The following is a 15,000-nucleotide window of genomic DNA, read 5'->3' on the forward strand; positions in this document are numbered from 1 at the left end:
GTGTCAAGAAGGAAGTATGATTAACTCGGCCCCAAATTCTTGCTGAAAATCAGGAAGGTGGCTCACAGGCTATTCACTCGCGTGTGCGTTTGTGATTGTTAACTGAAAACTGTTACTGGCTGTCACAATCATAGAGAAAAATGAAAAGGTATAACACCATTCATTTCTCGGCTGCTGACTCAAAGAACAACCCTTTACGAGGACGGAAAGAAATAACCAAAACTCGCGGCTCCTCCACGCATGACTGACAAACGTCAAATCTTTCACTCTTCCACCGATTTCCTTTGGAGACAATGATAACTAATTTTACGGAAGGGCATTTTTTTTTTGTCCAGAGGCAAGATATTCGTTTCTTTAATTATTTCCGCATACGGAACTTTTGCCGATTACACTATTTTTATCCTACCACTTTTTTTTCCTTTTTTGCCTAGAGGAGCTAATTTTTCTCCCCCTGAGGTAAAGTAGGGGAGAGATCAAAGACTGGTCCATAAGATTCCTCGTTCCAAGTATAAGTTCAATTTTATTTCCTTATCATTTTGTGAGTTTCGTCCTTTCCTTCTAGCTGCAACTATGACTGTACCGCATGTATCTGTGTATACAAATATATACATACAAAAGCGAATACCACAGGAAAATGATAGTCAGAAACCCAAGCGCTGTAGAGGAAGAAAGAATTGTAATTTGAATTTTCTTGATGTAACTGTCCATTGAAATGATAGAAATTTCACCTTTTCAGTCTTTCGGAAATCAACCAATATTGCCTCTTTTGTTCATTACTGCTCCAATCACCATCAAAATGTTAAATTCTGTTTTTTCTGGGATGTTTTTAAGGGCTTTACGTGTCTGTAGCCCGCAGTTTATTGACGCTGAGATTAAAACTATTTATGATATTGCATTGAAACTTAAATACCCAAGGAATTCTTTAGATGTGGCATGGAGAAAAGCTAGAAAAACATTTTATTTAACTAATGATAAACTTGAATTCAGTAAGCATAACATTCTAAAATTACCCTATGATGAAAGGTTTTTAGATATCCCTAGAATTTTAAAACTTTTTAACATAAATGTTGTTTTCAGTAATATTAATGTCAAGAGTTTAGTAATAAAAAATTTCCCTAAAGATCTTCCAGGCTGCATATATGAAATTCCTTGCAAAAAGTGTGATAAAGTCTACTACGGACAAACCGGTAAATCTCTTTCACAACGTCTCATACAGCACCAATATTCTGTGAGAACTGGGCAAATATCGAATGAATTATTCGTACATATGAGAGAGTCAAGCAAGAGCTTTGATCCCATGTAATGACAACAGTTAAAAGGAATATCATTGAATCTTGTTTCATCAAGTCAAATAATGGAAATGTGCTAAATTTAAGTCTTCGTTTATTTAAACTTGGTGCCTTCATAATGAAAAAGTTGTATATAAATATAAGCAACAAAATTAATATAATCAGTTTTTACATGTTTTGGGCTGTAAGGATACTTTGTAGTTTCTGTTAGGGTTAAATCTATGTTCGGGTTTGTGACCGTGTGATATCCGATAATCCTGGATTATCTCTTTAACTTTTACCCTTTTGACAATTAACCATCTGGTATTTTTGATCTTGTTTACCTGAAAACTTTCCCTCCAATTGTATTTCATTTGTCCCTTGACAATGTCTTAGGAAAGACGAAAGCGCTTGGATTTCTGACTATCATTTTCCTGTGGTATTCGCTTATTCAATGAAGTCACGTGCATCTACTGTGATTTTTTAAGCACATACATACATACACACGCACGCACACCACACACACACACACACACACCACACACACATATATATATATATATATATATAATATATATATATATATATATATATATATATATAAAATATATACGTATATCCATACACCCTCCAACCGTACATAATAAAATGTAGAATATTTTAGTTACATAAACGTTACTCTTAATGTTCGTAAAATAATTTTTCCCTTCGAATTAGGAGGCAACATGAAGAAACTCCGTCTCCGTCTGGAGGTCCACAGCAGGCCTGTTACCGCCTCCAACACCTTACCAAGAACTTAGACTGGTACAGAACAACTTGTGAAAATCCTAGACTGGAAGAAGGGTAGTAAATCAGATAAACTTTGGTCTTCCATTTCACATTCAACTGTAATAAGTATATACTTCTTACTTCAGTGAAACAGACCCTGAAGAGAACATGCTAATCATGGCAGGAAGAAAGAGAATATTCGAAGCTTTGAAAAAATAAAATTCAGATAAGTATCAAACGCCAATGGAACGCTTCCATCTCCAGTTTACCAACAGGAGCACAACGGATGTAATGCAGTGCCCGCTGGCCACTGCAAAAGCCAATATCAGGCACGATTATTTTAACACACTGAAAGGTCAATTAGGACAAATAGGCCGGTACCCAATAACCATTCAGTACCCCTGGACATCACAGCCATGACGGAGACCATCCTATTGACTCGAGTTAATTTTTCAGCCTCGGTGCTCGTTTGATGGCAATGGCGCTTTTAACGCCAGAGCAACTCCACATACGCGAAATTGAAAGCTCTCTGCTTATAGCTCTGACCAGTCTTTGGATTTGTTCATGGATCCATGTCTCCATGTGATTTATGAATAGCTTTGAACCCTTTGCAGAATCTGGTCTGTCAGTCTGTCAGCCAAACTTCCAGCTCGGGGCTTTGCTCCTTTCTGTTGACTATTTCTTAGTCTTTTACTTGACATTATTAACAGTGCAACATCGACTGCCTTCCTTTGTCCTTTGAGAGAAAGTACAAGCAAAAAATGTTAATAAAAGGCAATGATGGAAGCTTAAGAGACTGAATATGTGTGACATCTATTTGGAAGACTTATGTTAAGAAATATGCAGGAAGCAAGCTAGAAAAGCTACTAATGGCAAAATAATCAATTGGATTTTGCATAGTGATTTGGACAGAGTGTACACGTACACTTGGTCACTTCGGCATTCCTGAGCGGTTGTTATTAACTGTCTTCTCACCTAACGGCAGCAAACTAAGGCCTTTGGCGTGCACTCCAAGGCAAAATCTAAGGCTCAAAGTAATTGCCATGGGCTGTCTAATCACAAATAAATTTGACGCACCTCCTCCCGTGGTAAGATAACCCTAGACAAGTGACAAGTGACATTTCTTTTGGGGAAGCATCTTTGCTTCTGACAAATTAGTCTCCTGCAGGGCATAGAGCGACATCCTATCAAGGAAGACTTACAAGTTGTACACTTTCCACAAGGGTAACTTGGAGGTAGATAAAGCTTTGCGGTTGGAAAGCCGCCACACAATCACGTATGCAATAGAAATAAACTTTCACCTCAAATCGGAATCGAACAACGAATTCTGGGTTCGAATCTAGTGTGATGTAGTGATCTATTTTTAATCGGATACAATATACCCTCATGGCCAGAAGCTCTGAAACAACAGCAGGTGCAGTGTGTTGCTTTCACTGGAATTTCGGTGCTTGAATGCTCGGTATGGAGCAAGTATATTGCTATATAGATCTGGAATTACAGAAATTCTGAGAGAGCAGATATGAAATTGTAGGTTTGAAGGAGTAGTGCAATCATTAAAAAAAAGGACATAATGCTAAAGCAGAAACAGACTAATTGAAATACAAAGCACGTGGTCAGTAAATGTGAAGATAGGATGTGATAGAACGAAGTACTAATGCTACAATCAAAATGCACATACGCAAATGCGTGAGGTAGTGATAATGAACAATTTGAACAATGAGAATATTCAAGTACTGATAAATATAATGAATAAATAACGCATCTAAAAGGACGCAGAAATTAGATTTGAATTCGCACTGGGGAAAAGTCCCTCAATGTAAAACCCCAGAAAAAATTCGTGTAAAAAGTGACTAATATACTCCCACCCCTTCAAAACTGCATAAAGGACAAAGTCCTCTCCTCGCTCTCTCTTCCTGTGTCAAAGTACAACTAAGAATAATGCCAACCATTCGAAAGACAACTTCGAGCGAAGACCAGGCATATAAGGTACTTTGTTTGTTTCGATGAAAACTTATCGTTTCCCTTGATCCAGAATAGAGAGAGAGAGAGAGAGAGAGAGAGAGAGAGAGAGAGAGAGAGAGAGAGAGAGAGAAAGGTTTTTACACTGGTGAAGATAATTTCTTATAGGTAGTGTCGTTTTTGGAAAGATTCCATTTACACTGAATATTTTCAACGTTGATTTGATAGACTCAAATTCAAGTTAGAAATAAAAAAAAGATGATTGCTTGTCTTTTACTAAACATTGCTATAAGATGTGAACAATTTTATAGAGAGAGAGAGAGAGAGAGAGAGAGAGAGAGAGAGAGAGAGAGAGAGAGAGAGAGCAGTTTTTATTTCAGGAATAGATTCACTGACCATGTAAAAGAAATCGACCTTGACCATCATAAATTACGCTACAAGAGCTAAGATGTGTTCAAAACCGACGAAATCCATATCCAAGTAATTTCAGATAAAATGCCTTAGGTGACATCCCACATATTTTTCGCTATTTAAATAACAGTGATTAGTATAACAGCTAGTTGTCCTTGGTTTAAGCACGTCATTTCCTGAAATATCATCTTTCGACGAGTATCCCTGTTTTAATGACCTAAGTTGCTACACCTCGAGAGGACCAAAATGTATTCCAAAAACACCTCTGATGCGTGAACCCACTTTTCTTCTCAATAACGCTTAAGGTTTCAGAGAAACGGATGGCTATATCGAGGATACGGGGTGGGGGGGGGGGGGGGGGGGGGGGGGGGGGGGGGGGGGGGGGGGGGGGGGGGGGGGGGGGGGGGGGGGGGGGGGGGGGGGGGGGGGAGGGGGGGGGGGGGGGCGGTTAACGGGGGTAATGGGGGCTATTCCTTTCAAGCCCCTACTACATCCCGGTATCGACGGCGGTGTAAACTTGGTATGACAGAATGTCATTCCTGCTGCGGAATAGGCATTGTTAAATGTAATAAAAGAGCCCTAAGTGAATAGAGGAAAGAAGGCATCGAAGCAAGCGGCGATAAAACACAATTTACACAAAATGGAAAAGAGAAATATTTCATTTTTTGGAGGAAAAACAAACTAAGTAATTTCAGCGCACTGACGATAAGGGAGTTTACGATGTTGTAGTCTAAGCTCCCTAAAGATTATGGAATTTCACCCAATTATTATATTTTTCCCTGTAGTGAACATTTTGGTCGATTTAGTCGGCCATTATTTTCTCCTCCCAGGTGCGAAATGGCCTCTCAAATTTCTATCTGGTCAAATATATGGCTCTTGATTTAAACTCCACCTCGTGCTTGGACCACCAAATATTTTCCCCTCCTTTCCTTTGGTTTTCTTTTTTTCCCCTTCATCACCATAGTTTCGAATTTTTCAAAATGGTGAGGGCATACGATAGACGTTTTATGGACGGTGTTAATCATGTTCGCTAGAATTCTCTCAAAGATTTTACTGAAAGTATATCCTAACTACGGTAGACCAATAGCCATGAACATCAATGGATAAAGATACATCCATGAACTATAATGCGTGTGTTCAGTTGAAATATGTGTTAGTTGAAAAGGTGGAAGTTTGGTTATATTTCAGTTCAGAAATAAATATATGTATTGCATTCGTTATAAATACACTTGTTTTGATTGTTTTTAAGGACTCTTTGGAAACTAAAGGCCTCTCTTGACTTGAAGTATATGATGAACTAAGTTTGTGATTATTGTACAACAAAATTTTTTTAAACGTTCACATGATTCTAAATGTTTCTGATACTCTGATAGTCCAAAGGTACTAGCAAAGACGTTTTCAACGCCTAGACAGCCTCGAGCTGAAAACGCAATTTCTATCTTTTAACTGAAAATCAACGTGAAAATACGAAAGAAAGCGCGAGGCCAGGAATCGCAACCAGATAGATGCACGGACGGCCCTTTCCCAGTCAAAGGCAACCTGGTGTATCAGTGTATCCAAAGCTCCTTAATCCGGGCGGCCATATCCATCACAACCAATCAGCGGAAGCTTTATCCATTCCTTTATAATTTCAGGTCATCTCAGAGACACCCTGTGATTAGCCGCCAAGATTACCCTGGGGCAGATTTTCCCCCTTCGGGACTCGTCCCGCTGTGCTGAACTTTATGATTATCCCTAATTAGTGTGAGTCGATAAGGACTCTGTCATTCTCTTCTCTTCCCCTCTTCTTGCCTTGTTGCCTTCTCTTCCCTAAGGGAAAGGGAAACATATGAAAGGGAAGCGACAAAGGAGAACAGAAAGAACGGAGAAAGAGAGAGAGAGACACACACAAACGGACAAAGGGAAAATTGAAGTTGGATGGTAATATCTTCCACAGGTTTTCGTATTACTGCCATTCTTCCTGCGCTTTGCAGAGTTTATCTGTAGCCTGCGTGAACCCTCAAATCTACTGCGGTATATACATATCTATATATGAGTATGGAAAAGGTGCTGGTTAATCAGAGATAATATACTGTTTGGGGAAAGATAATATTCGCTTTTTCAGAATAATAATAATAATAATAATAATAATAATAATAATAATAATAATAATAATAATAATATCTGTATAAAATCAATTGCATTGAGGCTGCTGTCCTTCTGAACAGAACAAGTTAGAAAGAGGGTATGATCCTTTCAAACAACAAACAACAACAACAACAACAACAACAACAACAACAATAATAATAATAATAATAATAATAATAATAATAATAATAATAATAATAATAATAATAATAATTGTATAAAATCAATTCCACTGATGGTGCTATTCTTCTCAACGGAACATGTTAAAAAGAGGGTCTGGTCTTTTCAAATAATAATAATAATAATAATAATAATAATAATAATAATAATAATATCTGAAAACCAGTGAAGACGAGTGGCTCAAGAGTGCATGGGAAGAAGGACTGATAAAAGTAGACGAAGACCCACAAATATACAGAGACAGGAGAATGACAAACAGAACAGAGGAATGGCACAACAAACCAATGCACGGACAATACATGAGACAGACTAAAGAACTGGCCAGCGATGACACATGGCAATGGTTACAGAGGGGAGAGCTCAAGAAGGAAACTGAAGGAATGATAACAGCGGCACAAGATCAGGCCCTAAGAACCAGATATATCTAAAGAACGATAGATGGAAATAATATCTCTCCCATATGTAGGAAGTGCAATACGAAAAATGAGACCATAAACCACATAGCAAGCGAATGTCCGGCACTTGCACAGAACAAGTACAAAAAGAGGCATGATTCAGTAGCAAAAGCCCTCCACTGGAGCCTGTGCAAGAAACATCAGCTACCTTACAGTAATAAGTGGTACGAGCACCAACCTGAAGGAATGACAGAAAACGATCAGGCAAAGATCCTCTGGGACTATGGTATCAGAACAGATAGGGTGATACGTGCAAATAGACCAGACGTGAAGTTGATTGACAAAACCAAGAAGAAAGTATCACTCGTTGATGTCGCAATACCATGGGACACCAGAGTTGAAGAGAAAGAAAGGGAAAAAATGGATAAGTATCAAGATCTGAAAATAGAAATAAGAAGGATATGGGATATGCCAGTGGAAATCGTACCCATAATCATAGGAGCACTTGGCACGATCCCAAGATCCCTGAAAAAGAATCTGGAAAAACTAGGGGCTGAAGTAGCTCCAGGACTCATGCAAAAGAGTGTGATCCTAGAAACGGCGCACATAGTAAGAAGAGTGATGGACTCCTAAGGAGGCAGGATGCAACCCGGAACCCCACACTATAAATGCCACCCAGTCGAATTGGAGGACTGTGATAAAGAAAGAAAAAAAAAGAAAAAAAATATATAATAATAATAATAATTTAACTAGCGAGCGAAGAAGAAACCTAATGAAGATACAAGTTACGTCAATACCAATAAAAACCTAAAGATCGGCAAAATAATGTTCCTAGGATTTTTAATTCAAATCGCCAAGGCAGCGTGAAGTCACAATTCATCATTTCACAGTGTTCACATTTGCAAGGCTACTTTAAATAAAGCGAAATTAGAGGAAGTGTCTTTAAGATCTAAGTTGTCGTTACTTAAACGTGCTTCCAGCCTCGCCAATGGAATCCCACAATGAAGAACTCTTGTTATTGGACAAACACCGAACAGGTCAGTTATGAAATGAAAAAAAAAAAAAAAGAAACGCTCAAAAAACAGTTTTCTTTCAGCTTTCCAAAAAATCTCTCTCACTATAGAATATCGAAGGAAGAAAAAGGTAATGTGACCAGTTCAGGGTCGCCGTCAGGAACTCTGGTGTGCGAGGTGGTGGCGCCCTTTATTAAGGGATGTATTTCACGTAGCAGGTGTCCCCGATTACTCCGACGACAATCACTATTCTATTTTTCAGGTTTCGCGTCATTTCTTAACAAACGGAGTGGGGTTACGGTGGGGGGGGGGGGGGGGGGGGGGGCGAGCGGAGGATGCGGGGTGAGTGGTGGGGGACGGTGGAACGCTGGCAACTAGGAAGTTACGATTCTCTAAGGCTCTTCCGAGACTACAGCAGTCTGTCTCTAATGGGGTAATAATGTCGACTTTCCCCATTCATTGCCATTAGCAAGGGACCCTGATAAAATTAAGGGATTTACTTACTCTTTCAAAAGAAGGAACATCCACGAGCTATTAACTTCTAGGCGTCGATGAAAGTAGTCGTTGCGACGCCACACTGCATAAACAAAATGAATAAGTATTACCCTGGAATAATTCAAGATGCATACATTATGGTTTGGTAGTCATATTTGGATTTCGGAATTTTGGGGTGAATGTCAGATGATTATCGTAATCAACTTTTTGGTTGTTCTTATGCTTCATAAGGTAAACAGAAGTGGTGACCTCAAATTAATTTATTAAAGTGGTTCGTCTTTCCCCTGAGTATGCAAATATACTGAAAACTAAATTTGCCATTGCGAAATGAAAATATTCAGGTACGATGGCAATCACAGCAACAACAACAACAACATTAATAATAATAATAATAATAATAATAATAATAATAATAATAATAATAATAATAATAATAATAATAATAATAAGTAACTTTTAGTTTTGAACAGGATTTTATACAAATAACAGTAGAAAAGTACGTTTAAATATGAAAAAATATAGTTTCAACACATAATTATAACCAAAAGGTACAGAAAATTCACAAAGGAACAGTTTATTCGAAAAAAAAAATTCCTTAAAGCATAAACTACTAGAGGCAGAAAATCAATAAAGCATAAAAAGAGAGGGATAAGGAGCAATTTATTTTTCAAGTTGATAAACACTTCTCATAACTGCAATAAAATATCGTCACTATTATATTTCTGACAGCTTACGAAAGCACTTTTACAAAAATGTTGAGGAAGGCGGATGGGAAATAAAATTGTTAAAATTCGAACAAGATACAATATGCACAGACTTGCAGACTGAACCCATGCTGGACATTATTATACCTACTATTTCTGCTAAACCTGGGAACTTCAGCCTTACCGCAGCTGATCTAAAGGACGAGCTTCCCGGGCATAACTGTGTCTAAGGGTCTGAGGAAAACGGTACGCTATGTATTCATGGTTTTTAATATGTTCATGGAATATAGTTAGAGGATGGTCGGAATACCTAGGAATTACAAATGAAAGACTGCATGATAGAAGGTAATGCCAATGGAATTTGGAGAGCTCTATGGAAACGATACAAAATTAACTTACAAGGATTATATAATTGCTTTTAATGAGTTAAAAATATCTGTGAAAAACTTGGCATACGTCAGATTTTGCAAAAAGCAAGTAAGGCGATAGATACATTGGCCTTGCTTTTTTTATGCATATTCACCAAAAGCACTTTCACTTCTTTCTTCTTTGTGCCCATTGAAGGGCTTTCCTTTCCAGTAAATAAGAAGATTGAGCGAAGGGTGAAAATGTACCCAAGGATCAGAAGATGGATTAAATTGTGTTGACGGAGAATGGACTAGGAGTGTGAATGGAAGATATTGCACATTATGCTCTGCTGACCAGTTAAGTAGTAACTCATAAGAAGAATCCTGGGAAGATGTACAAACACGACATAGTGATAAGGTCTGCATTTATATATATCATACTTATGTGTACAGATATATATATACGTGTATATATATATATATATATATATATATATATATATATATAAGATATATATACGTGTATATATATCTATATATATATAAGATATATATACTATATATCATATGTATCTATATATCTATATATATATATATATACGTAATATTATATATAATAATACTAATTATATATAGATTATATATAATATATACAGACATACATACATAATTAGTATGTGTGAAGGTCCGTTTTGTTTGGCGTGTATATAGTATAACAGGTTGCGTTAGAAAGCAGGAGGCAAATCTGTGTATTGCGCCGGGTAATAAAACAGAGCGAGCTTGATCCAGTCATGTGCTTCAGCGTTAATGACATTATAATTACCAACACTCAGTCATAATTCTTTCTCCATTAGATAAAGCAAAGAGGAACATGAAATTTATATGGTATTTTTGGGGAAATGGAAATGTGATTTATTCTGATGATATGTAATCCGGCGAAAGGAAAAGGATATTTTTCACTGCCCGTGAAATATTATGATCATTACTTGCTTTTCTCCTAAATGGAAGTAAAATTATCCCGGTGTTTTAGCGGTTCAAGTCATTTGTTATCATTTTACGTCCGGTATCCTGCTCTGCTGTTAATCTCGCAACCTAACAAAGCTTAGAGCTCTACATCACCCTCATATTTCAGTCATTTATTTTATTTCTAATCACGCTTAGTAATTTATCGGGAACCAGTTTGATATTTTTTTCAGAGTGCTGCAAAGCGGGATAGGTACATGCTTCTGAATCTCGAATAATTTACACGCAAGTTAACCATTAACAGAGGAAACACCAGCAAAATAAATCAAGCAAACGTTTTAAAACACTAATAAGAAAAGACCCATTAGAATTTATCAGGTATAAGCGGGTGCCCATCTATCATTCATTAGTTAAAAAAAAATAAAGTTTCTATTACAAAAAGATGGAGCCGCAACTTTACAGTAAGGAGGAAAACTGATATACATAGTTTTGCTGCAAAAGTCACGATGACCTCTTGCAATGCCACAATGTTCTCATATATTTTTCATACGTTTTCCAGTAAGAGCTTTAAAATCTGAATGAAAATAGATGAAGAAATTCTGTTTATTCGGTGAGAAGACAGAGGTTCATGTTTTAACCATTACATCTCCTTGGAGATGGAAAGCGATTGATTGAATGAACAATTAATCGAGAAGAGAGAGAGAGAGAGGAGAGAGAGAGAGGAGAGGAGAGAGAGAAGAGAGAGACGAGAGGAGGATGAGAGAGAGAGAGAGAGAGAGAGTTCTCTCAGGGCTTGCTGCTGTGTACAAACTAATATTCTGACCGTTGATTTTCCAAAAGACGAAATACACACAAATCTGTAATTATAAGTGTTGAGTGTAAAAGAGTTTCAAATATTTACGAGACGGGTTTTCAGTCATCGAAGCTGGTACCGTTTAGATTGTAGATATTAAGCCCGGGTCTTCATATAGTACAAGTTTTATAATATAGTTATCTGCAGTTCCTACTGAATTTCCTGAACTATTTTGGAGTTTCAAAATCTGCCTTAAACTAATATCTTTAAAACCATTATGAATATCTACTGTCCTGAAAATATGACAAAAATTCAAAAGGTTACATAACTGGGATCATAATCGCTGACTGATCGGAAGTAAATAGAAGTGAGAGAAGGAAAACCAATAAACCTATAAAGTAATATGCTTCTGCAATACGAATTATCAAGAATACCGCCCGATAAACATTCTAGAACAAAGCGGCGTCTAGAAGCCAGACATTTACTCAGACATGTCTCGAAGTACAAAAAATACCAGTCCGCCAAAAAGTCTGCCATTCTTTCAAGTCTGAGAGTAATATTCGTTTTACCATGTCATTCCTAACATTGTTGTTTTTAGTAAAAACCATTCCAAAAGGATATGAGAAAAATGGTCTAACTTAACATTTTCGTTCAACAAAGTCTTACAGATACTTCACATGGAGTAAATAATGTTATAAAGTTTCTGTAAACTACTGGCGACCTTAACAGTCTAGAACCCTAAACCACACATTCATTTACAACTTCCAAATGATAAAATAAAACCACTTTTAAACAGAAGCTGCATTTTCTCCAGGAATTTCTTTTGACACTAGAATGATCAACGACAAAGCGAACGTTGGATATTGTACTAAGAAAGAATCCCTGTCTTATAACTTTTATAAAAAGCAGCGTCCTAAATTCTTCCGCTGAATTATGATAATTAAAACTTTCCTCTATTAAACTTAGGTCAACTTTAAGTGCAACTTATTCCTCGATCGTCTTTTCGAACTGCTCCAGATTTTTCCCAATGACTAATCTGTGTCTTCTGTAATTGTCCCTAATTGTCCCATGTTCCCATTAACGCTAATTTCCTCACTCTATACGACCAAAATAAGCCTACGCCTTGATCTATTTAATAAAGGAAATTAATTGGTTCATTAGGTGAAGTTGGTGTTAATAATCCTTCCTAATGATTCTGCTGCAAGACGGAAGGAGGGATAGAGGGTCACTGGATGCCTTCATCTGGATGGGGGGAGGGGGTCTCTTCCAAGGAAGTCCTTCATGGAAGGAGATGAACTTAATATGAATGATAAGATTCATGTTGATCAGTTGATAAATGCCTCAGGTGTCATTGGTGCTGTCTGTATTGGTTGCTTTAATATTACGTGTCAAAATAAATGAACTCAAATAAATGTCAGAACAGCCGCAGTTTTCATCAAATTCAACAAGACCACCACTAGATTTCTAAAAATAATAAAACTTTGCATAATTTTCCGTGAGTTTTATAAAATACAGGGACCTGAAACATAATTCGTAATGTTTTCTCCCCTTCTCATATTACTGAAAAAATGAAAAAAAAAACCTTCTCACAGCTAATGGTACCATTGAGAAAGGAACGTTTACGCCTCAAATCGGACCGAAGAATTCAGTTTAATTTCTCTTTCCATTTGACGGTTTCTTGGTAAGTTCCTCAGCTGTGTTATTGTGACTTTATATCAGCTTATTCCTCTTTTCTCTCTGTCCAAATAAATACGTTTTCAGGAGCTTAATTCATGTACAAAAACAAGATAAAGTGTTCAGCAACTTTCGTCTTCACTATTCTAAAAATATCTGCCTCCCTTTTCCGTAGTCTGTTAATTCCTTTAACGCTTTCATTATCCTTGGAAAAATCCTAGGTCGCGTTCGTCACCGCATCCTGGTCATCTTTGGTCTTGCGTAAACTGTCCTTAATCCTCTATTCAGGTTATCTTAAAGCCGCTCCCATCCCACGTTAACCATAAAAAAGGGAACTATTAAAAAAAAGGAAGACCTTTAGAGTCCTATGTTGTTATGACTTTCATCTGTTACCTCCGACCATATCTTGTGATTTAAATAAGCTCAAAATCACCCTGCTTCCCTTTCTAAAGGAACTTTTCTCCTTTAGACTCCCATCATTTTTACCTAGTTGACTCAGTCCTAAGACTTTTCGAAGTCTTGAAATACAACTCTCTCTCTCTCTCTCTCTCTCTCAGTCGTCTCTCTATATATATATATATATATATATATATATATATATATATATATATATATATTATATATCGAGCTACAAATGTCCTTTTAATATCCTATTCGCTCTGCCTCGGAATTAATATATTTTCATATATGTTAACCGAAGGGGAATTTTTAAATTGATAACAACTGCGCCCTCTCGTGGCTCGGACCATCGCCCAGCGAGCAGAGGGGAAATCAGGACTTCAGTGACGTTGTTGGCCCCGTCCATAATATATGTATACCTATATATATATATACTATACATACACAAAAATATATATATATATATATATATATATATATATATATTATATATAGATATAAACACACACACACACACACACACACACACATATATATGTATATATATATATATATATATATATATATATATCTATATATATATTATATAGAGAGAGAGAGAGAGGGAGAGAGATGAGGAGGGATCGAGGAGATGAGCGAGAGAGAGACAGAGAGAGAGTGAGTTCCATTTCTGAAGAATCTAGGAATGGTGCTACTAAGTTCATGTCATTTTATTTTATATAATAAAAAAACTGAATCAAATCAAGTACGATATTGTTTCTGTTTCAAGACATTTTTACGATACTAAACATCTAGAAGTGCACTTAAAACACAGATTATAAATATTTAAAAGTGGACTTAAAACATACATTATAAATATTTAAGTATACTTAAAACAGATCATAAACATTTAAAAATGCACTTAAAACAAACATTATAAATTTTTAAAAGTGCACTTAAAACATAGATTATAAAAAACCAATAAAGGGGAAAGTCTATGTGATGGTTCTTTTATAATCTGACTTTAATCACAATATTTGTACGCAACCCCCAAAACATTGAAGAGATAATAACGGTAAATACTTAAATAAAGGAATTTTTATATATGTATCTATATACCAGGAAATCTGATCAGGTGACGCCATGAATTTCTGAGATACATATATGTACAAAGGCGTAATGTCCAAAAATATGATTCTTCACGCAGGACTTCAAAAAAGATATAACGAAAATCAAACAAGTGCAAAAAATGCATTTTTAAATTCTGGCATGAAAAAAGTACGCTTATTCTTTGGCAATGCTTCTACATCAGTAATTCCCCAATTTGTCAAAGACCACGTCTGAATAAAAATGTAAGAATGATCAATGATTGATGAACTTTTCTGAGTTCATTCATTGAAAAGTTTAAAAACATAAGTTTACGGGTATAAGAACAAACATTCAAACAAACCTCTACAATGATTATATATCTATATATCTATCTATCAATCTATCTATACATATATAATACACATATATGTATGTA

At 36.4% G+C, this 15,000-nt stretch overlaps 1 protein-coding gene across 2 annotated transcripts in view; it reads right to left on the minus strand.

The window, feature by feature from the left end:
* LOC135198529 (uncharacterized) overlaps nt 1-15,000 on the minus strand; it is a 294,467-nt gene that overhangs the window by 58,433 nt on the left and 221,034 nt on the right. The window lies entirely within an intron of this gene.

This window comes from Macrobrachium nipponense, chromosome 22 (genome assembly GCF_015104395.2).
Source record: "Macrobrachium nipponense isolate FS-2020 chromosome 22, ASM1510439v2, whole genome shotgun sequence".
NCBI classification, from domain to species: domain Eukaryota; kingdom Metazoa; phylum Arthropoda; class Malacostraca; order Decapoda; family Palaemonidae; genus Macrobrachium; species Macrobrachium nipponense.